The sequence below is a fragment of the Sarcophilus harrisii genome, chromosome 5, assembly GCF_902635505.1.
Source record: "Sarcophilus harrisii chromosome 5, mSarHar1.11, whole genome shotgun sequence".
NCBI classification, from domain to species: domain Eukaryota; kingdom Metazoa; phylum Chordata; class Mammalia; order Dasyuromorphia; family Dasyuridae; genus Sarcophilus; species Sarcophilus harrisii.
The window spans coordinates 129,947,161-129,969,983 of record NC_045430.1 but is presented as its reverse complement, the minus strand read 5'-3'; the positions used below and the strand labels follow the sequence as shown (position 1 = coordinate 129,969,983).

At 34.8% G+C, this 22,823-nt stretch overlaps 1 protein-coding gene across 3 annotated transcripts in view; it reads left to right on the top strand.

Moving 5' to 3' along the window:
* Nucleotides 1-8,809: 8,809 nt before the first annotated feature.
* USP6NL (USP6 N-terminal like) overlaps nucleotides 8,810-22,823 on the top strand; it is a 184,573-nt gene continuing 170,559 nt past the window's right edge. Inside the window, exons 1-2 of one of the 3 annotated variants that reach the window (XM_031938568.1) lie at nucleotides 21,407-21,531; nucleotides 22,574-22,628. The gene's annotated coding sequence lies outside the window, so the exon portion shown is untranslated. Of the gene's footprint in view, nucleotides 9,005-9,040; nucleotides 9,237-21,406; nucleotides 21,532-22,573; nucleotides 22,629-22,823 lie in introns of those variants that run through there. The other 2 variants (XM_012550875.3, XM_023504702.2) reach the window with 2 other exon arrangements.

Sequence of the window (22,823 nt, the reverse complement as noted above, 5' to 3'; positions counted from 1 at the left end):
AAGCATGTCACAAAATCTTTTTTTGCATTTTGTCTGTGATCTTTTCTTGTTAATAAGGGTACCTTTTCCCACATGCACCTTGTGTCTTGTGGTTTGTGTATGATTCAGGATTTGTTTTCCCTCATCATCTATAGACATACATATTACATATATGCATATATGTATCTTTGTGTATATAACAGAACAATATCTATGTATATGTTTGTATATGCATACACATACAGAGATACATGCCCACATATATCACATATTGTCATTAGAACTAATTTTATCCTCAATAACAGCATGTATTTGTTATAAGATTTGGAGAACTATTAAAGTTGTGGGAACTAATTTGTGGTCTGCCAGGTTCTTCATTAGCTTATATTTTCCTGCCCTGATAAAATTTACCTACACATTTTCTTTGAAAAACTATTTGATAATGTAGCAGAGTTTGCAGTTGTCAACTATTTGTTACAAAATCCATACATGTATGTTTTGTGAGTGATAGTAAGAAAACAAAGATAGAAAGCTTTACTTAAAATTTTTTTAAACCACTAATTGTACTCCTGGCTCCAGTTAGTATAGAATTTCACGGGGATTTAAACATATGCTGTTACCTCTGGCACAAGTTTTTCAGTATAATCATTAGAATTACATGTAACAATTTCAAAAAATGAAATCCAGATGTCAGTGTATCTTTATTCCCTAGTGGTATATTGGGCTATATAGCTCCAGAGCTCTTATATTTGTGAAATGTAATTTTAAATTTGATAAGACATTAAGTAGTTGCTCTTTATTCATTTTTACTTTTTTGGGCTTCAAGTTCAAACCCTTTTTTCTCACTGGAAAACTCCCCACTGTTGCTTCAGTTTAGTCAAATAGGTCAAGCATTTCTTAGGCACTTATTGTTGCCAGACACTTAGCACAATCTTTGAAATACAAATATGGGCAAAAAAGAAAGATAATCCTTACTCTCAAGGAGCTTATATTTTAATGAAAGAAGACAATATATAAAAAAAGAAGTCAAAAGCAAGAGTTGGAGAGAGAGAGTTCCTGCTAGGAAGCAATGGTAGAAAATTTCTGAGTCAGATCAGTATGATGGACTTCACTTTTTTCAACAATGGGGCAATTCAAGGCAATTCCAATAGACTTCGTGTGGGAAGAGCCAGACACACCTAGAGAGTGGAGACTGAATGTGAATCAAAGCATAGTACTTTCACCTTTTTATTATTGTTGTTTGTTTTTTCTTTCTTGTGTTTTTTAATTTGATTTTTCTTATGCAGCATGACAAATATACAAATATGTTTAGAAGAATCACAGATGTTTAACCTACATCAAGCTCTTTTGGGGCGGACAGTTGGGGTGAGGGAGAAAGAAAAATTTGGAACACAAGGTTTTGCAAAAATGAATGTTGAAAACTAGCTTTGTAAGTATTTGGAAAAATAAAGTTTTTTTTTTTTTTAAGAAAATTTCTGAGTCAGGACAGAAATGGAAAGAAGCTTAGAAATGTTTTAATATCTAGCATAAAATATTTAAGTACAAATCCAGTTAATATAAAGGATCAAATATTGGAGTACAGAAATAATTCTGATATATAACTTTATTATCTGCCTATCTTTCAGAACACTCTATTTAAGAATAACTTTGTGGTTAGATTTTTTTTCCCCTTTCAAAAGCCTTCAGAAGAATAATCTAAATAACTCAACAATAATAGCAACAAATGCTTTAATTCATACCTTAAAACACACATTGTATTAAGGATTACTTGCCAAGGGCACTTATTTGAGGGAAAGGAGGTCATTTAAGTGTTTGTGTTTTATTAATATTATAGGATCAAGTTTTCATTAAAAATTAGAGAATTGAGGCAATAATCCATATAACATATCCATAAACTGGCATAACATTTCCGTTTAATTGCCTATGTAATTTATTTATTTGAAAATGCATTTTGTTGATGCCTTTTGTTTTAACATCATAGTAATTTCTGATCATACATCCCCCTCACCCCATTTCTAAAGGATTGAACTGTCTTTTGCAACAAAGAAAAGCAGTTAAGAACTTGCTGAATTGAACAATGTATACAACATTGTCTAATACAGTAGTATTCCTGTTTCTGCTGAGAATACAGAAATAGTTTTCATTATCTGCTTTCTGGAACCACTATTGTTTTTTGTCTTTTACTCAGAATTTGACTTCTTTAATTACGTTTGCATGTTGTAGTCATGTTATATATTATTATGTTTCTATTTATTTTACTCTGTATTCATTTATACAAATCTTCACATGTTTCTTTGATTCCTTATATTTGTCATTTCTTGTCACATTAATATTCTATTGTATTAATATAAGAATTTCTTAAGCCTCTTTTTTCACCTGTGCAACTTAGGCAGATATCTGGATATAGCTTTTGTGTCCTAAAATGTTGGAATGAAGTGCCTTAAACTTTCATTTAGGTTAGACTGAAAAATCATTATTAGCCATATAATATCCCCACTAATTCATTTAATCACAGAAGTATAATTTAAGATTTTTTTTTTTTTGTATCTGAAAGTCAGTGGTATCCCTTAAATGTTCTAATTCAGTATGCATTTTACAGTACTTTACTAAGTGCAAGTGAGTATATAAAGACAAAAAAGAGAAACAATCTCTCTGACTTCAAAGAATTTATATTCTACTGGGAAAATACAACATGTAAAATGAGACATATGTATATGTTAATCTGAGAAGGGAGAAAGCACTAAAAGCTAGGGGGACTGAGGCAAAGTTTCATATGGAAGATGGAGAGTTACCTGAAGCAAAGTGGTGATTCTGAGAGATGGTGAAGAAAAAGAATTGCATTTTAGGTCTAGGAAGCAGTGCCAAGGAAAGAAGATGAAAGATGTAATGTAGTATATAGGGAATAGTGAGAAGGCCAGATTCACTGGAATATAGAATGTATAAAGGAAGGTAATGTATAATAAGGCTGAGACTAAATTGGGAAGGGATGTAAATACCAGAGAAGTCTCTACAGTCAATATTCAATTTTTGTTGGAATAACATTTCTAGAAAATGGCATAAAAGTAAAAAATATGAATGTTGATACATTGAACCTATGGGAGATAGATGGATTAGGTTCCTGCAACCAAAAACTTCAATCTTTTACTAGAAATTGCTGACAGTACACATTTCTGCATATAATGCTTTACGGTAAATTATTACTTCTAATAATATGCTCTTTTCCTAACACAGTAATTAAGAAATAGGCTATAAAATGTAGTACACAAAATAAATGGCATGTAAAATATCTAAAAAAAATCTCATTGATTCCAACCAGTTCCAATTGTTTAGTGATGAAGAGAGACATCTATACCCAAAAAGAGGACTGTGGGAACTGAGTGTGGTTCACAACATAGTATTATCACTTTTTTTGTTGTTTGCTTGCATTTTATTTTGCTTCTTTTTTTTTTTTCTGGTTTGATTTGATTTTTCTTGTGTGGAAAGATAATTGTATAAATGTATGCATATGTTGGATTTAACATATATTTCTACCATGTTTAACATACATTGGACTACTTGACATCTAGGGGAGGTTATGGGGGAAGGGGAAAAAAATTGGAACACAAGGTTTTGCAAGGGCTAATGATGAAGAATTGTCCACGCATATGTTTTGAAAAATAAAAAGCTTTAATAAAGGGGAAAAAAAGAAAAAATTTGTAAAAAAAAATCTCATGCTAACCTTCAATTAAAAATAGATTGTTTTCAGAACAATATTCATGTTTTATAACACATGAAATCTATAATTTCATAAGTACTTTCCTCCTTTTTGTGGATGTAATGAATCATCAATTCTGTAATACCAGACTTGTGACTGACAGCAGCTGTGGACATTCAGCCTGGTTTTTGTAACACTTTTACTTTCTCATTAAATTGCATCACTGACCCAAGTACTCAGGCTTAAAGCCAAGGACTTGCACTATGCTTTGGGGGCATAATTACAACACAAAATTTGAGTTTTAAAGGCAAATAATGAAAATATGCAATGAATACAAGTGGGGAGCTTTTTATTAATAATAGAATGAATAAGATCAGTGAAGTGACTAGTACAGTATTAGTCACTTCACAAACTTATCCATACCATAACTCTCATCTTGTTCTCTATTGAACATACTCACAAATGTGTGTGACTGCCAACATGGAAGTAAAAATGAAGATTATTAATAAAAATATGTGAATGTTTGAAGTATCTAAAGTTAAATATGTCAATGTTGAGAATTGACTGTATTTGTTGCTACAGGAGAAAAAAAAAGGTTACCACTGGAATTCATGGAGTCTGGAGTTACGTAATCAGACTTACACTTAGGAAACTTGCTTTGTCAGGTATGTGGAAGGTGAATTGGAAAGAGAGAGACTTAAAGCAGGAAGACCAATTAGGAGATCTTTGCAATAGTTCAGGAAAGTAGTGATAACAATCTGAATCAGGGTTATGGGGGCTGAAAGAAATTTATATTGGAATTCTTGTAGATATAGAAACAATAAGATTTGGAAACTGCTTGGATGCTGTTTGAAGGTAAAGAATCAAAAATGACACTGAAGTTGTGAACCTGAGCACCTAAAAAGGTGATAGTACTCTTAGGGTCTGGATAGAAGAGAGTTTGGATAATAAGTTTTATTTTAAATATGTTGAGTTTGAGATGCCCATGATCCGTCCAGTTTGAAAAGTTCAATAGATAGTTGGTGATGTGGGATAAGAGCTCAGAAGAGAGACTGGGGCTGGATATATAGAACTATAATCATTTGTGGAGGAGTGATGATAATGAAACCCTTGCTAGCTGATAAAGTTGAGAGAAGAGAGAGAAAAGAAGAGATCCTAGAAAAGATCCTTGATGCACAGTTAGTTATTGGAAGTAATATGGATGATGCTATAGCAAAGGAAATAGTGAAGGAGTAGTTAAGAAGAGAAGGCAGAAATAGCAGTTTTTTAAAACCCCCTTCTCACATACACGCATATACACAAAAACCAATTAGAGTAAATAATAAATCGATCATTCGTAATTTTGACAGATGATAAAAGGTTGAAGAGATGAAATATGGGTCAATTAATATAGACAATTTATTCTAGGAATCTCTCTGAGAAAGAGAGGAGGGATAAGGGATAATAGTATGAGGAATTGTAGCATCTAGTGAAGGTTTTTTTTTTTTTTTTAAGGGTAATGAAGACTTAGGTAGTGAAGACTTAATAGTGTTTCATATTGTCTTCTTTAACAGATTTTAAGCTCTTTTGCCTCTTTTTGCATCCCCAGTGTTTGTTACACAGCAGGTATTTAATAAATGTTTATTGATTGATGCAGAGAAGGGGAGGAGGGAACTCACAAAGCAAATGAACTCTATTTTCTTAGTGAACTATATAAGTAAATTTCTCAGATGAGATTGTGGGGGAAGCTGGTGATGAGCAATATTTTAGGCAAGATTCATATAGCCATACTGGGGAATGAGAGAGAGAATTAGGGAAGAGTAAAAGGACTGCCTTGCTATATAAAACAAAGGTTTAGTTGAGATTAGATGGCATAAATTTGTAGTGGATCTAATTAGAACAGTTGCATAATTATCACAAAGGAATCAGACAGTGGGAATGAGCTAAAATTTGATTTTGCCAGACACAAGTAATAAAAGGACAAGGGAGAAAGAGATTTGAGGGTAAAGTTTAGAGCTGAAGTGGTTAACGAAAAGATTGAGTTTGAGAAGGGAGATGTCAGAACAAGAGTGACAGGCCAGAAAATAGAATGGAGGCATTTCAGGTTCCTGTAAAGACAAAGAACAAGTTTAAGAAGTAAGGCATAGGAAGAGATATAATAATAGGTTATGACTGGACAAAGGAATTTCATAACTCATTGTGGATTTGGGACTTTGTAATTCATGAAAAGTCAAGGATTAAAGTGAAAAGGTTGATCACAAAAAGATCATTTGTGTATGGACTTGAGGATATTGGTAAATTAAGAGCTTTGGGAATTTTAGAGAATGGAAGGATACATGTGGAACCCTCTTAGAATAAGAGGAATTGGTAAGGAAAAGAGGAAATTTTTAAGCTAGATTCACAACCAAACTCAAATTCCTGGAGAAAGGAGGGGCAGTTTATCTGGGATTTGGTAAATAAGTTACCAAGACCTAAATTGCGTGATAAATTTGGATAGAACAAAACTCAAAAGAGATTGTTGACGGTGGCAAGAAGAGAAGTCTGAAAACAGAAATGGAAATCAGGGAATGTTCCAATTCTTTATCTAGGGCTAGTAGTGTTGGGGCAATGGTAATGGCATGAGGGATAGTATTAATTACTTTCCTTTATATTCCATTAAGGATTTGAAAACTGCTTTACACATTATCTCATTTGATTCTCATAACAGCTTTATAAGGGAGGTATTATTACCCCAATTTTAAGATAAGAAAACATGTGACAGGTTTTAAGGGACTTGTTCATGGGCAAACTGCCAGTAAGTGTCTGAGGCAGAAATTGAATTTAGCTAATTTCTGCAAGCATGGATAGGGATTCAATGTTATCCTGAGGTGGGTGGGGTGAGATAAGATGGTGGTAGTGGCAGTGATTGTGAAGCCAGGTATCTGTGAGTACCAGAGAATGAAAGGAACATGAGAAATAAAAAGCTAAAAAGGAGAAAGTAACATAAAAACCCAGTGATGGGAAAAAGAATGACTACTTTATAAATGTTTAGAACAGTACCCTTAGAGGTGCTGCAGCTAATTAAGTTAGAACCTTGTGAATTCCAAGATATTGAAATGGCATTCAGGGTTGGGACAAGGGCTTATGGTGAGGAAAATGTCCCTTAACCTGTATCTTTCCCAAACTCCCAAGATCAGGCCCTAAGGCTAGATTGCCTTACTATCTGATGCCCAAATTAATAAGCAACTACAACTTCTCCCCTTAACCCGCCTGGTTATAATCATGAAAATTAAGTACTTGTTCATGTGCAGTAATCAATACTTTTAGGGAGGGCCAAAAAGAAAAGCCTTACTATAGATTATTCTTGTAGTTATCAAATTTTCTACAGAGGCAATGTGGCATAATGCAGAAAGTATTGAAGGTGGGGATCCTTGAGCTTAAGCCTACTTTGATATTCTAGCTGCATGATGCTGATCTTTAGGACAGTGGTTCTCAAACTTTGTGGTCTTAAAGTCTTTCATACTCTTAAAAGTCTCCCTATGGTTTTTGTTTATGTGGATTATAACTACTAATCTTTAATTAGAAGTTAAAATATCATTATGAAAGGTTTTTTTGTGGTGATGCCCAATGGTCCTCAGATTACACTTGGAAACTGATGCTTTAGGCAATTTCAAATTGCATTTTAAGGAAATTCCTCACTGAAGAATTTCTAATACCAATTAAATCATTGGTCCATTTCCCCTAATCCCCTACAAATTTTTTTTAAAGCACACAATAATAATGTCATTTCTTTTATTTGGATTTTATGGAAGAGATATAAGAATGAAAAAAAAATCATTATAACCTGGAGACAAGGATTATATGATTGATAATAACAAATACAAAAAAGTAAAATAATTTGTGTCCTCAAGATGCTAGCATTCTAATTGGGGCAAACAACTATTGCTTCTGGATAGGTTTTCCTTCACAGTAAATCAGAAAAAAAAAAGAAAGAAAGAAAGAAACAACAACAACCCAATGCCGACAGTAGTTCCTGGAATGAAGAAATTCTTTAATTATTTTCACATCCTATCTTTCTCAGCTTCTCCAAGATAAATAATTCAACTGTCATTTAATTACAGTGCAGGAAAATTTACATCATCCATCTTCATATGTATCACTTTCTTAGAGGAAAAATTTCTACGATAAAGACAAATTGACCTAGAGAAATTCACTTTTTAAAAATATGGTGAGATTTGCAAAAAACTGCCAACAATATGGAATTCCACATGGTTTCAAAGTAGAACCACTCTCCTGATAAAGGTTTGACTAAAAGTAATGAACTGAAGAAATTTTATCGCTTCTATAGATAAGGCTCTGAAAGGAAGCAGTAGGCCTTCCCTTTCTGCCAGACGATCTAACATATTTCAAGGCTTTTAGAAGTCAGTGACCTCCCATGCCTGGAATGGGAGATTTAATTTTCTACTCCTCCTCCTGGCTTCCTTCAAATTCCAGCTAAAAACTCCAGTTTCCGCAAAAAACAAACAAAAACAAAACAAAACAAAAAACCAACGTTTTTCCACCTTTCTTAATCTTGATGCCTTCTCCCGGATTTTATTTCCAATTGCATTGTATGCACGTGGGTTCCTCTTTTGGAGAGGGAGCTGTTTGAGGGCAGAGGCCCTTTTCTGCCTTTCTGGCTTATGCCACGGTGCCCGGTATAGCTTAATTCTTGATTTATTAGTCCAAGCAGAGAACCTTCATTTCAACTAAAACGGGCCTGCGAGACCCTCTGCGCCGGGGGCTCGTTCCCATTTCCCATTGTCCGAGAGCGCAGCACAAGGTGGCTCAATTTCTTCCTCCCCTCAAAACACCCGCGTGCCAGGGCAGGTTAGTCTCCCTGGACATCACCTGCAGCGGAGGCCAAGGCGGGGTCAAAGGGCGGAGTAAGGGTCTGAGACAAGGCCACCAGAAAGGGGGACAAAGTGGGTGTGTGCGGGAGGGAGGGGGGAGAGGATGCTGGGGCCAGCGTCAAAATGGCGACGGCTGCGGCTTCGCCGCCCCGGCGGTTAGTAGAGGCCGGCAGGGCAGGGGCGGGGCCAGGCCCGGGGCCGGCCAAGGGGGCGGGATCACCGGGCAGGGGGGCGGGGCGGGGCCGGGCCCGGGGGCCGGGGGGTGGGGTGGGGGGTGGGAGGCGCCGTTTCCATAGCGGCCGCAGGAGGTGTCGCGCCGGGGAACTTCCTGGTTCCCGGGCTTGCTCCCAGCCACAGCCGCTCCTCCGGAGATCCACTGGGAAGGGGAACAATGGGGCGGAGGAGACTGCAGTAGCCCTCGCAGCGACCGCGGCCTGGAGACCTGGCCGCCCGCCTCCTCCGCAGATGGGACCGTCCCGAGGTAACTTGTTCGGCCGCTTCCCCTCCCACCCCGATCTGTCCGGACCCCCCTTCCCTCAGCCCCGCCTCTGGATGGGGACTTTGGAACGAGCGGCCCCCCGAGAGCCGGACGCCGCCATTCCCCGTCCCGGGGAGGCCAAGGATGAGGTTGTCGGCCGTGCCCAGGGTTGGGACGTTCCGCCTCACGAGCAGGGTCGCGGAACCGGAGTTCCCTGAAACGCGTCTGCCTGCGTGTGAGTGCGGGTGTGAGTGCTACCCGGAGGGCGGGGGGCGAGGGAGCGGGTGCCCTTTGTCCCCTCCGCAGGTCTCCGTTGGTGGGCTCGGAGGGGCTGTGATTGGCGGCTGAGGAACTCGGTGGGGGCGGGGAAAAGCTTTCGAGGAGCGCGTGGAGGGGGGCGGGGAGGGAACGCAGGTGAGCTGGAGGAGGTGGCTGTAGTGCCCTGGCCGCGCTGAGATCCCAGCTCACCCCTTCCAGCTCCGCCGAGGCGGCGTCCCGGCTTGTGCTTCCCTTTTCTTTTCCTTCCAAGTTTCTCTTTGGCCCCCTGGAGACTCGTTTCCCTTGTCATTTTCTGCGGCGTCTGCGGAGGACTAAGTGGACGCAAGGACTGAGGGAAACTTTTCTGTCCTTCAAATAAAATGATCGCCTTAAGTTCTTGGGAATTTAGTTTCGGGCCAAAGCCGCGGGGGTGAGAGAAAATGAGAAGGAAGAAATTTAGGAAGACCGGCCCCATAAAGTTTGTAAAAATACTTTTAACAGTAACCACTGTGTAACGCTAAGCTGAATTTTTACAAAGTTTCTCTCCCGCGAAAGTTATTTACTGTTTCAAGCGTTTGATATGTTACAAGTTATGTCGAACAACTTGTCACATAGTAAACTCTTAATGAATGCCATTCTGTTTAAGTGTAACAACTCTCCTTTTCGTCTGTTTTATACTTCGTCTTTTTAAAAAAAAAAAAATGCATAAACTAGTAAAACCTTGACTCACTCGTTTGAAATTGGGAGGGATTGTTGAATTGAGATAATTGAAAATTAATTGAATTAATCATTCAATCATTAATTAATTAATCATTGAAATTAATGCGATATAAATGAAAAAAATAAATGCTATTAGAAGCAATAACTTTTTTTTTTTGGCATGGGAAAATTATGTTCAATTACTATTGGATTTGTGAATTTTAAGTTGAATGATGGTGTTGCAGGTGTTTCATGCTATAAATTAAAGAAGTTATTTTGATAGGTTATGACACTAGTTTTTTATAGTTCATCTCAGTTTTTGGTTGTGTTAGAAATAAGTGAAAATTACTTACACGAACTGATGCTGAGTGAAATGAGCAGGACCAGGAGATCATTATATACTTCAACAACAATACTAGATGATGACCAGTTCTGATGGACCTGGCCATCCTCAGCAACGAGATCAACCAAATCATTTCCAATGGAGCAGTAATGAACTGAACCAACTATGCCCAGAGAAAGAACTTTGGGAGATGACTAAAAACCATTACATTGAATTCCCAATCCCTATATTTATGCCCACCTGCATTTTTGATTTCCTTCACAAGCTAATTGTACAATATTTCAGAGTCTGATTCTTTTTGTACAGCAAAATAATGTTTTGGTCTTGTATACTTATTGTGTATCTAATTTATATTTTAATGTATTTAACATCTACTGGTCATCCTGCCATCTAGGGGAGGGGGTGGGGGGGTAAGAGGTGAAAAATTGGAACAAGAGGTTTGGCAATTGTTAATGCTGTAAAGTTATCCATGCATATAACCTGTAAATAAAAGGCTATTAAAAAAAAAAAAGAAATAAGTGAAAATTATGTGCTTTATCGCACATTGTAGGTAGATGATGGAATTGGACAGTATTTCCATACATGAGAATATGTTGAAGTTCCCAATTCTTAGGTTTTTTTATGTGTAGATAAGTTTCATATTTTAAAATAATATAATCTTTAGTCCAGAGAGACATAGTGGAGGGGATAGAATAATGTACTTGAATCAGGAAGAACTGGATTTCTGATTTCAGCTATGACAGTTCTTAACTCCATGATCTAAATCACTTAGTCTATTTGAGCCTTTTTCTTTAAAATGAGTAATAAAATAATTGTGAGGCTCAAATAAGATTATGTACATAAAGTGAAATATAAATTTCAGCACTTCATATATGTATAAAGTAGTATGAAAATTACTTAGGACAGGCACCACGGTTGACATGGTTTCATTTTGTGACAGAAATGGATGTGTTGTGTACTTTTGCTAATGTTAGGTTGACTCAAAAGATCTAACTTTGACAAGATGAAATTAGTCTGAGCATTTTCTCCATCTTTAGTTAGTTCTTCATGGATTTCCTGCCATGCATACCTGTTTCATTGTTCTTTTTTGTTGTGTTTTTAATTTCTGTTCATTTTCTGACTAGATATTTCTCATGGAAACACACAACAATTATAGTTTCTAAAGAGTACTCTTCAGTAATTTGATGTTGGTATGGAGAAGTTATGCATTTGAAGGATTCATCAAAGACCTAAAAAGTATGGATGAAAAAAAATTTCCCTAAAGCTGACAAATTCTTGTTGAAAGAATGCATAGTTAACTTCCAGATAATAAGTAAAGGACTTTAGCGGGATCTAGCACTAGAAGGGATTCTTACTGATTTCTCCACAATAAGATATAGCAGGGCAGTAAAAAGATAATTGAAATTACAGTTGCTTGATGTTGCTACAAAGGGGGAAAACCATTTGTTATCAGCAAAACATTATAAAACTTGGGAGTGCTGAAGTAAGAAAAATTTAACATTATTGCTAAAACTCACATTTTAATTTAAGACTACATATGCTCAATGCATGACTGGAGATTCTGAGCATCCTCAGATTGTAAAACATTAAGCCTCCCCAAATTTGGGGGATTTTTTCCCCCAAAGGACCTGGTAAGTCTTGTTTTCTCTAATGGAATTTTTGTTGTACTGAAAAACAGAATTATTCTGGAATTCTAGTATTCTCAATTGGAGATGAATATCACAATATCTTGTATCTCGAGTTCACATAATGTTAAGACATTTATTCAAATGAGGGAGATAGTTTTCAGCGGCCTGATAATTTGCCTTGCTTAAAACTTTGACATCAGGGAAGTGATGACATGGCATCAGGGAGATGAACTGGATTTGATGAGAGAGGGCTGTGTACATCACCAACCTCATTTTCTCCTCCAGAATCATCTGGGTCCAGTGGCTGGATACAGATCAAGACTACTGGAGATGTAATGGGACTCCTTGGCCTTTTAAAGCTAAGATTTCAGTTTGAGTGAGGCAACCATCAATTCTGTGATTAAGACTTAGAAGAAAGAAATGAGGGAAAGAAAGGTCTTTTTTACTTAGTCAAAAAATAAAAAGGAATCCATTTGGGAGGGGAAGACCTTCAGGGTTTCTGGCCAAAACTAAAATTGCTATTTGCATTCATTCTGAAGCAACCTGGGCCAAAACAGAGATCAAGTGGATTTGACCTGGGACTTTTTGTTGTCCAGTTAGTGAGAGCCAGAATGATTTGGGTTTGAAGTATGGGAAAAAAACAAGGAAGCTAACTAGCTAGCTGTGTTGTCTGATCTTCAGTGGGGTTACTCAGAGGTTGTCATTTGTTCTTCATTCTCAAAGACACATCAGGGAGATGATGCCATGACATACAAGTGAATTGAATTGGATTTGAATGAAGGAGGGGACCATTTGGTAATTGTCTGGAACCATTATGCAAAAGTATTGATTGAAGCAAACATTTATCTTGTTTTTAAAATATTTTATTCCAAATTAAACAAACACCAAGTAATAAACATTTCTATTTTCATAAAGCGAATTGTACTTGCAGATGTAGGTTTCTATTATGCAAAAACCCTGCTTTTCTTTTCTTTTTCTTTCTTTTTTTTTTTTTTAAACTATATGCTAAGGTCAAAGCTGTCCTGTTTTTGGAACTTGCTTATGATTTTTCTGCTGTTCCTATTTTTTTAAAGGTGGCCCTTTTCCCTTCCCCTTCCCCTTCCTTTTCTTCTATTCCTTTTCACTTCCTTTTTCCCAATATCAGAAATGCTTGAAAGTTCTCAATTTCATAAAACTCCATTTTCTCACTGTAGGATTATTTAGCTTTTCAAGGTATATTATTCTTGGTTGTAAGCCCATAGTTTTTGCCTATATTATATTCTAAGATACTGTTTTCCAAGATCTCCTCTTATTTTTAGTTGTAGCTGTCAGGTCTTTTGTGATCCTGTCTATGGTTCCTTGAAATACAATTTATTTGGCAATGTTTGCTGTTTCTTTGTCAGTGGTAGCTATGACGTTCCTGAAAATTTTCCTTATGAAGTTCCTTTCAGAAGGTGATGTTGGAGTTGTTCTGTCTTTACATTATGCTCTGGTAATAGATTTGGGCAGATTTCTTGAAGTATAAAATGCAGGTAAGCCAGCCTTGTTGAAGCAGCAAGGCTGCTCTCTCTAAAGGAGAGAAAGGAGAGGTAGCATGTGCCAGGCAAGTCAAACCACCAATATCATGTTGAACAACATCTTAGCTTTTCCCAGTGGAGACAGCCTAGAAACCTTTACTGAAGAGTTTTTGGAATAGCAATTTTTCTAGTTCAGTGTCTTCAGCCATGGGAAACAAGAGCCATGGGAAAAAAGTCCCATGGAAATGCAACCTGTGCTATAGCCACAGGTACTAAAGACATAGAAAAGAATTACTGTTATCAAAATTCTTTGGCACTGTCAAATAATTCATCAAAAACTGATATCATTTTATCCATAGAAATGACATTGAAGATGCATAAATGTATGCTTTGCCACTGCATTCAGGAATCTGAGACTTTTCCATATAATTTGCATCTGAAACCTCTCAGTCTTTTTGTATCTCTAATGTTTTCTTTGCACATCGTGAGCACTTAATAGATGCTTCAGTAAGCACTTAATAAATGCTTCATTCAATAAAAACAAAAACAAAAAAATTAAAATCTCATAACAAATATTAATATTTGAGACAAAATACATTTCCACATTGACCATATCCAAAAATATATCTCGCTCTGCATTAAGACATTAATCTCTCATACTTAAGTTGGGTAGTGCATTTCATCTTTAGTTTTTTGAACTTGTGATTTATTTTTCAATTGATTAAAGTTTTAAACTCATTCAGAGTTGCTGAATATAGTGATTTTTAAGTGCTCTTGCCTTGACCTGTTTTTTTCAGGCCAGTTGTTTTTTGTATCAAATATATTTTCTTTCAATTTAAAAAAAAATTAATCTTTTGATTTTGTTCTATTTTGTTGTCGTAGTCTTATGGAATCATTTATTTCTGTTTGATCTGTTCTGGTTTATAGGAAGTTTGTTACTTGCTCAAGTTTTACAGCTTTCAGCTATTCTAATCTTTTTTTTTTTTCATAGGTTTAATTTCATTTTAAAATATCTTGTATTATTCTAGATATTAACGTAGTTCTTATGGAGAAATCCATTTTTTTTTCTTTGAGTTTCTGCTTGCATTTGTTATGACATTACTCTCTGCTTTTTTGAGAGTCTCTAGAATAATATATTTTTTTAAATACTGGTCCATGTTTTCTTTGATTTCTAGAGTTTATGGACTAGCACTTTGTGCCAGGAGCAGGCTTCAACCTTTTATACTTTTGAGTAGGTTAGTCATCCCTTTATGGTCCTTTCGTGGGTCCTCTGGATACATACAATGACCTCTGCTTTCTGGGATTCTTAAAGTTCAAGGTAGGAGTTTCAGGCCTTCTATGGGATCTCAGTCCTAGAGATCTTAGAACCCTTAGATACCAAACATGGGATATTGCCTTAAAGCCTTGTTGCTTTTGTTCTCTAGAGCATCTAAGGTTCTCACTCTTGAACTTTTTGACTTTCCTGTGTTTTTATCAGTAGACCATCTATTTTTCTTTCCTATCATGAAGACTTCCAGGCTACAAATGTCTTTGACTCTTCCATGGTTGTGCCTGGGCTTTTTTGCCTTTGCAGATTCAGGCTTTGGTGGCCCATCTTTCCTTTTGCTTGTAAGGTTCTGCCTTTTTGTGAAGTTTTGATGTAGAACTCATTTACAGTGGTTTCTCATTAGATTTATTGATCATTATTTAGTCTGGTGATAATTTCAAATTTTTGTTGGAGTAAGTATATGGGAGCTGGATGGTCTTCCTAAGTTCTGGCAACCATCTTGCTCAGAAGTCAGTTTCCTCTATATTTTGGATGGTAGACTTTTATTAAATAAATATATTTGACAAGTTTTTTTTTTTTAATATATATAGGTAACGTCTTTCTAATTATTTCTGTACTGATTTCATTTATGCAAAAACTTTAAAATTTTATGGAACCACAAATTTGCATTTAATTTTCCACAATCCTCTATTCTTTGTTTCATCAACAACTCTTTCCCCATTTATATTTATGAACTTTTAAGAACTCTTCCCCCATTTATATTTATGAACTTTTAATCTTCTTTCCTGCTCATCTAATTTGATTATGACATGATCTTTTATATAGAATTCATATATTTATTTGGGGTTCACTGTGGTGTATGATGCAGAATATTGTCCCAAGCCTAATTTCTTTCAGACTATTGTCCATTTTCTCCATCATGTATAGCAAATAGTAAATCCTTTTCTTAGTAGTTGGAGTCTTTGAGTTTATTGAACACTACTATTAATGTTTGTTTATTTCTGCATCTTGTATGTCTAATTACTTTCACTGCTCAACTTTCCCATTTTTCTTTTACTATTATGTACAAGTGTAGACATTATATTTGACATACATACACACAAGACACAAATACTTTATTCATGTAGAGTTTGAAGTCTGGCACTGATAAGTAAGTCCCGGTTCCTTCACACTTTTAAAATTATTTTATTGAAATTATTTATCTTTTCTTTTTGTAGATCTTGTTTTCTTTTTTTGGGGATAATATACCAGTGGGCAGTTAATTTCCATCTATTTATGCCTATCTAAGAGTGTTTTCATATAATTTCTGTGTTTGGGTTGGGAGGCAAAATTCCAGATGTTTCATCTGTTCTTGTAGTTATTTTGAATTGACTTTATCTTTCTGCCTCTTCCTGCCAAATCTTCTTGCTAATATTTATGATTACGGATAATTTATGTGGGTTCATTTTCTATCTGCTACTTAGTTGTAGTTATTATTGTTGATATCAATTCATAGTTGAATTTCTGGGGTTCTTTAATTAACTACATATCATCTATAAAAGCAATAATTTTATTTCTTCTGCCTATGCTTATTCCCCTGATTACTTTTTCTTATTGTTATACTTATATTTCTACCACTGTCAAAATAATTGTAATGATAATGGACACACACACACACACACACACACACAAATGTGTGTATTGTCAACTTTTCCTTGAATATGTTGATATAATTTGTTTTTTTGATATACTTTTGTTATTACTGTAGCTTATTAGATTGATAGTTTTACTTTTGTTGTTCAGTCATTTCAGTCATTCCTAGCTCTTTGTGACCCCATTTTTTGAGTTTTATTGGCAGAGATACTGGATGGGTTTGCCATTTTCCTCTCCAGCCTATTTTAGACATGAAGAAACTGAGGCAAACTGGGCTAGGTGACTTGCCCAGAGTCATAGTAAGTATTTGAGGCCAGATTTGAACTTGATGAATTCCTGATTCTAAGCCTAGTGCTCTATCCACTGTGCCACAAAGCTGCCTGATAGGTTTATTAACATTGAATGAATAAAATTTGGATTCCTGGTATAAATCCAACCTGGTCGTAGTATGTAATCTTTTTAATGTTTTGTTACAGTCTCATTGCTAGTATTTGTTCAATATTTTTATGTTGAAAATCATTTGACATTGATCTGTTATTTTGCTTTTCTACTCCCTGATATTGGTATCAAGTTCATATTTGTGTTAAAGATAGAATTTGATAGAATTTCTTCTTTTCCTCACTCTCCTACCCCAGGTTATTTATATAACATTGGAATTACTTATTATATTTCATAGAATTGCTTGCAAATACATCTAATCTTGGCTTCCTTACTTTCCTGTTGGATTTTTCTTTATTGCTTCAGGTTTTTTTTTTTTTTTTTTTTTTTTTTTTTTTTTTTGTGATATTAGGTTCTTTTCTCTATTTCTTGTTCTGTTTAGTAGGTATTTTTATATCTTTGTAAATATTTATTGATTTCATTAAAGTTATCCATTTTGTGAGATATAATTGGGCAAAAGGGTTTTTAATAATTTACTTCATTTCTTCATTTGTTGAAAAGAGAAAGCATTGTGTTCTCCTAAAGATTTTGGGCATATTACCTTACTACATCCTTGGTCCCACATTGGATCTTGACTTGGCACTATTCTACTCCAAAGTCTTCGGCTCTTTATTAAAGTGATCACTTCATTTATGTCATTGTCCAAATCATAGATTAAAAACATTAAATAGTAAAGGGCCAAGAATGGTCCCTGAGATACTCCAAGAATATTTGTTATTTTATTTATCTGTACCTTCCTTCACTAACCTCAGCTCATTTTGAGCATTCCTCATGTTGTTGTTTTGTGGTTACCATGCTTCACTTATTATATCTTCCCTTAACTAGCCTTGTTTCATCTTTTTTCTCATCTTTAAAGAATCTAAAAATTTCTTCAAAATCTAAACTTAAATTCTTTTTAAAGACTGAGTCTTCCATGTATATACATTGATCTTCTCAGACAAATTGCATTTTTACTCCTTGTAATTATCACCTTTTGTATCTTCAGAATTTCATTCTTGAGAGTGTCATTCCTTCTATGTTGATTTACCTTGAAGTTTCTTGCTCCATGACCTTCTTCCTATCTTTCTTCTCAATTGGACTTGCCAGACAATGCTCAGTTTTCTTTTCTTCAATTTTACACACTTTAGGAAGAAATGTGTAAACAATTTTATTAATGACATGAGATTCAGGTTAGAATTTCCCTTTGTTTCTTCATCTAGTATTCATTTCAAAAAGACTAGTGCAATAGAGAAGATAAGAATCAGAAGCATAGAATTCGGTCGTCTAATGTTTGATAAAGTAGGAAATGTAAATTACTCAGGAAAAAAGCTCCTTATTTAATAAAAACTGGAAAGCAATCTTGATAGAAATAGGATTAGACCAACACTATATCACATTCAGTAATCCCATGCTAAATGTATACATAGCTATAATGATCATACTGTAAAAAAAAAAGACAAGGAGATCCTATACTTATTGCAGCTATGGGTAGATGTATTCTTAACCAAACAGTAAATAAGAGGTAGTTACAAGATATCAAATAGATATCTTTGATTATATGAAACTTAAAATCTTCTGCACAACAAAATCAATGTACCTATCATAATAACAGAAATAGCTGAATGGGAAAAAATTTTTTTGTATCAAATTTTTCTGATAAGGATTTGATATTCAAGATGTATAAACAATTAGTAAATATATATGAGACCTATAGCTATCCCCTAGTAGATAAGAAGTCAAAAGGATATGAACAAACTTCTTAAAAGAATGACTGAGTATTCACATTCACATGAAAGAATTTTCCAAAAGAGTGATAATAAGAGAAATACAATTCAAAACAACCCTGAAGTTTTACCTTACAACTTTAAAATAGGTAAAGATGACCAAAAAATGACAATACTCAATATTGGAGGGATTATGGGAAGATACATATGCTGATGCATTTTTAGTGGAGCTGTAAAATGGTCTAACCATTTTGGAAAGCAATTTGGAATTAATACAAATAAAATAATTAAGAAGTCTACATTCTTTTGAATCCTGTACAATTCATTCAGCCTTCTTGTGATTCAGTTTCCTTATATATAAAATAAGGGTTCCTTTTAGCTCTAAACCTATGATGTATTAACTTTCACATAGTAAAATATGTCTAGTCATTTCTCAGTTGATGGGCTTTGGTTCTGATTTTTTGCCACTTCTTTTCTTTCTGTTCCTCTTCTTTCTCCTTCTCTTCCTCCTCTTCCTCCTCCTCCCCCTCCTTCAATACAAGAAAATGTTGCTTTAAATATTTGTATACTTTTTTTAATCTTTGTCTTTGATCTTTTGGAGATATATGCCTAGTGAGATTTCTCTTGTTCAAAGGACATGCTCATTTTAGTGATTGGGGAAAGGAGTATGTAATTCTAAATTACTTAGAGAATGGTTGGATCATTGTGCAATGCTACCTTCAGCACAATAATTTCCTGGCGTACCAGAACTCCTCAAATCATTTCTCCCCCTTTTGTTATCTGTAGAAATATGATTTACATGGGGGTGGAACCTCAGAGTTGCTTTCATTTGTATTTGTCTCATTATTAGTACTTTGAAGCATTTAAAAAAAGGACTGCTTAATAACTTGAATTTGGATTTCTTTAATATTCATATCCTTTGACTTTATCTATTGAGGAAAGATTGTGTTTGTGAATTCCTTTTGTGTCTTAGATCTCAGACCTTTAATAGGGGGAATTTGTTCCAAATGTTATTTCTAGTTAATGGTTTGCTTTCTAATTTTTGCTTTTCATTTTTCATAGGTTTATAGTCTACTTTTCATGTATTTTTGTCACCAATGGAAAGATCATAGAAAGATGCAATAACCATTTTTTAAATTCAGCAAATATTCAACTTACTTAAATTAATAGTCTGTTTTAAAAGGATAGAAAATACTGAATAGTGTATTATGTTATCTTCATAAGTTTATATAGATCAGTTATTTTAGTGATACATATAGTAGCTTTAATAGTTTATGAAAAGTTTCACTGTCAAAAAGACCAATCGAAGTTTTTAGTGATTATGATTGAAATCGCCTCAATCTTTTTACATCTTAGTTAAAAACTCAAAGATGTATATTTATTTAGAATAAGGGTAAAGTAATACTTTACATGCTTTCCCTCTCTAATTTTAATAATTTTTTTATTTTTTAAATTTTAATAATATTAATAAAAAGAGAGCATAACTTTCAGGATAGATATCATTTGGATCTGATCCAAATTCTCTTCTTGATTTCCTTTTCCAAAGTGTTCTTTCTACTTCTAATGGCTAATAGTGTTCAAATGTGATGATTCCTATGTCTTGGGTGATGAAAATAAAGTGCTGTATAACATTAACAAACATTTTATTTTGCATTTATTTGTTATACTTCATCCAATTTTATTTATGAATGTATTTTAATCATATAAATAATTTGAACCTTTGGCTAGATGTATATTATTTTCCATTGATTTTTGCTGTTTTGTACCATAATTTTACTCTTTTTTTTTTTTAACTTTCATGTTCTACAGGATGTTTTACAGATGAACTTTTATTCTAAAATCATGTTGCCATTAATTGCTGTCATTTTATACTTATGAAGATCATATAATTTCTCACTAATAGTTTGGGGATTCTTTTGGCCTCTTTATTGTGAAAACTTACATTCATTAAGTGGTTGAAGGAGAGATTATAATTAGGATTATATGTCCTTTTTCTTTTTCCCTTTTTCCTACTTTTTTGCCTGAAAGGTCTTTTTGACCTTTTGCTATTGAAGTCATCTCTCTTCTTATAGTCCCTCCTCAAGCTTGCAATCTGGTTATCATCCTAGACTTCACACTGTCTTTCGTCCCCCAAGTAATATTTTCTTTTTGACTTTAACCTGTTGGAGGTAACCTAAATTCGTCTGCTGATTTCACCTTTGCAACATCTTTTGAATATGCTCTATTCTCTCTTTTGCTACCACTTTGGTATAGGCCCTTGTCACCCCATGCCTGGATTACATCAGTAGCTTGCTAGTTGATTTGCCTGCCATAAGTTTCTCCTTATCTAGTATATTCTCCATTCAAAGTGATTGCCAAAGTGATTTTCCTAAAGCACAAGTCTGACTCTTCAGTAAATTCTGGTGGATCTGTATCACATCTAGGAATAAATATAAAATCTAGTATACAAAGCCTTTCATACCTAGGGCTCCACACCCCTCTCCCCTTTCCATTCTTCTTGCACTTTATGTTGTACCATATGCTCTTTAATTCAGTGACAATGGCCTCTTTATTGTTCCTTGAGTTAGAGATTCCAACTCTCAGCTCTCTGTATTTTCACTGTCTGTCCTCCATCCCTGGAATGCCCTTCCTCTTCACTTGCTTGGATTTTTTTCAGCTCCTAGATAAAGTTTTACTTTCTGTAGGAAACCTTATCCAATTCTCCTTAATCTTCATGCCTTCCCTCTGAGGCTACTCCCATTTTATCCTGGATAGAGCTTGCCATAACAATTTATTGCATAGTGTATCCTTCATTAGATTGTGAGCTCTTCAAGGGCAGGGGAACAGTCTTCTTTCTTTGATCCTCCTTCTCTTAGCATAGTGTCTGACATATAAGTTAATATCTAATATTTATTATTTGACTTACTGTTTGACTGGCCAGATAAGTTGAAACAATTGTTTGTATTGCTTATAACTCTTTAGTTTTATATTTTCATATTAATTTTAGTTCTTGTTCTATTAGATAAAGGATGGGGAATGTCCTTTGCTAAGGAAATGATGCCTTATCAGGCGATGATGATCAGAAAGGTAGGGGAACAATCTTCCACTGCTTGCGTTCTAGAAGTTGATAATTTTGTAAGGCCTGCAAATGATGTAAGAAATATCCATCTGGCCCTTGACAGAAAAAAAGTTCCCTACCCCTGTATTATATGATCTGGCCATATACATAGGGACATGACTTCTCTGTTAATAATAATTTGTTTCTTTTTAAGATGTCAGTTTCTTTTCTTTCTTTTTTGGTGCCATAAGTTTCTCCTCATTCCAATCCATCCTTCATTCAAAGTGAGTGCCAAAGTGATTTTTCTAAAATACAAGTCTGGTTGCCATTCCCCAATAAAGTCTGGTGGATCTGTATCACCTAGAAATGAATATAAAACATTAAATATAAAATCTTCTGATATACAAAGTTTTTTCATATCCTTTGTCTTCTGCCTCTATTCTGGAAAATGCATCCATGGAAATTAGGTTTCTGGGTAGTCTACAAATAAGAGTCTGTATTTTCCAATATATTTTTTGCATTTTATTTTTCACAATGAAATTATCTTATATGAAAATATATGTCTAATAGGAAGAAGAAGAAAAGGCTCTCTTCAGAGCCTTTTTCTTTTTTCTTTTGCCTCTGCTTAATTTTATTATTTGCCACTTCATTGATTTGCCACTTTATTAAAATTGTTTGCTATTACTTGGCATATTCCCTAATTGTTTTCTTTGGTTTTCATTCTTCACCCTGCTTCCCACCCACACATACCATAATGGGTGGGGGGGGAGGGAAGAAAGGATAAATTAGTTTTATTTTTAATAAATTTTTGAATTTATTCAATTTTTAAACTTTTGGTTTCTTCCATCATGTTCAGGAATGAATATATAATTGTAAAAGGAACTTCTTTCTTTTGGTTTTAAAATGATAGAAATTATTGGCCATGATTGTTTTTTCTTTGAGTTCTTCCATTCAGGGCCATGGTCAAAGGGGGGAATTGAAGCTAAAAGGACTTCAGAATTAAAATTTCAGAAAGCTAAAAGTTATAACCATAATAAGAAATGATAAACCTAACTACTTATTAACTTCTAGGAGTTGAAGTTGTGAAAGTGGGCAGTTGGTCTTGTGTAAGAAGTATGGAGTTGAGGTAAGATTCCTGGAAATTGAAGTTATAAATATGGATAATTGGGTAGTAGACTGGATTCTAGAACTATAGTGATTAGCCTCATAGCTGTTATGTGCTTAAATATGGTTTAGGCTTGAAAGTGGCTGAATACAAAAGTAGGAGATGGGCTAGGCAGAACTCGAGAGTTTAAGGATAGTGAATGGCCTAGTTTTATAG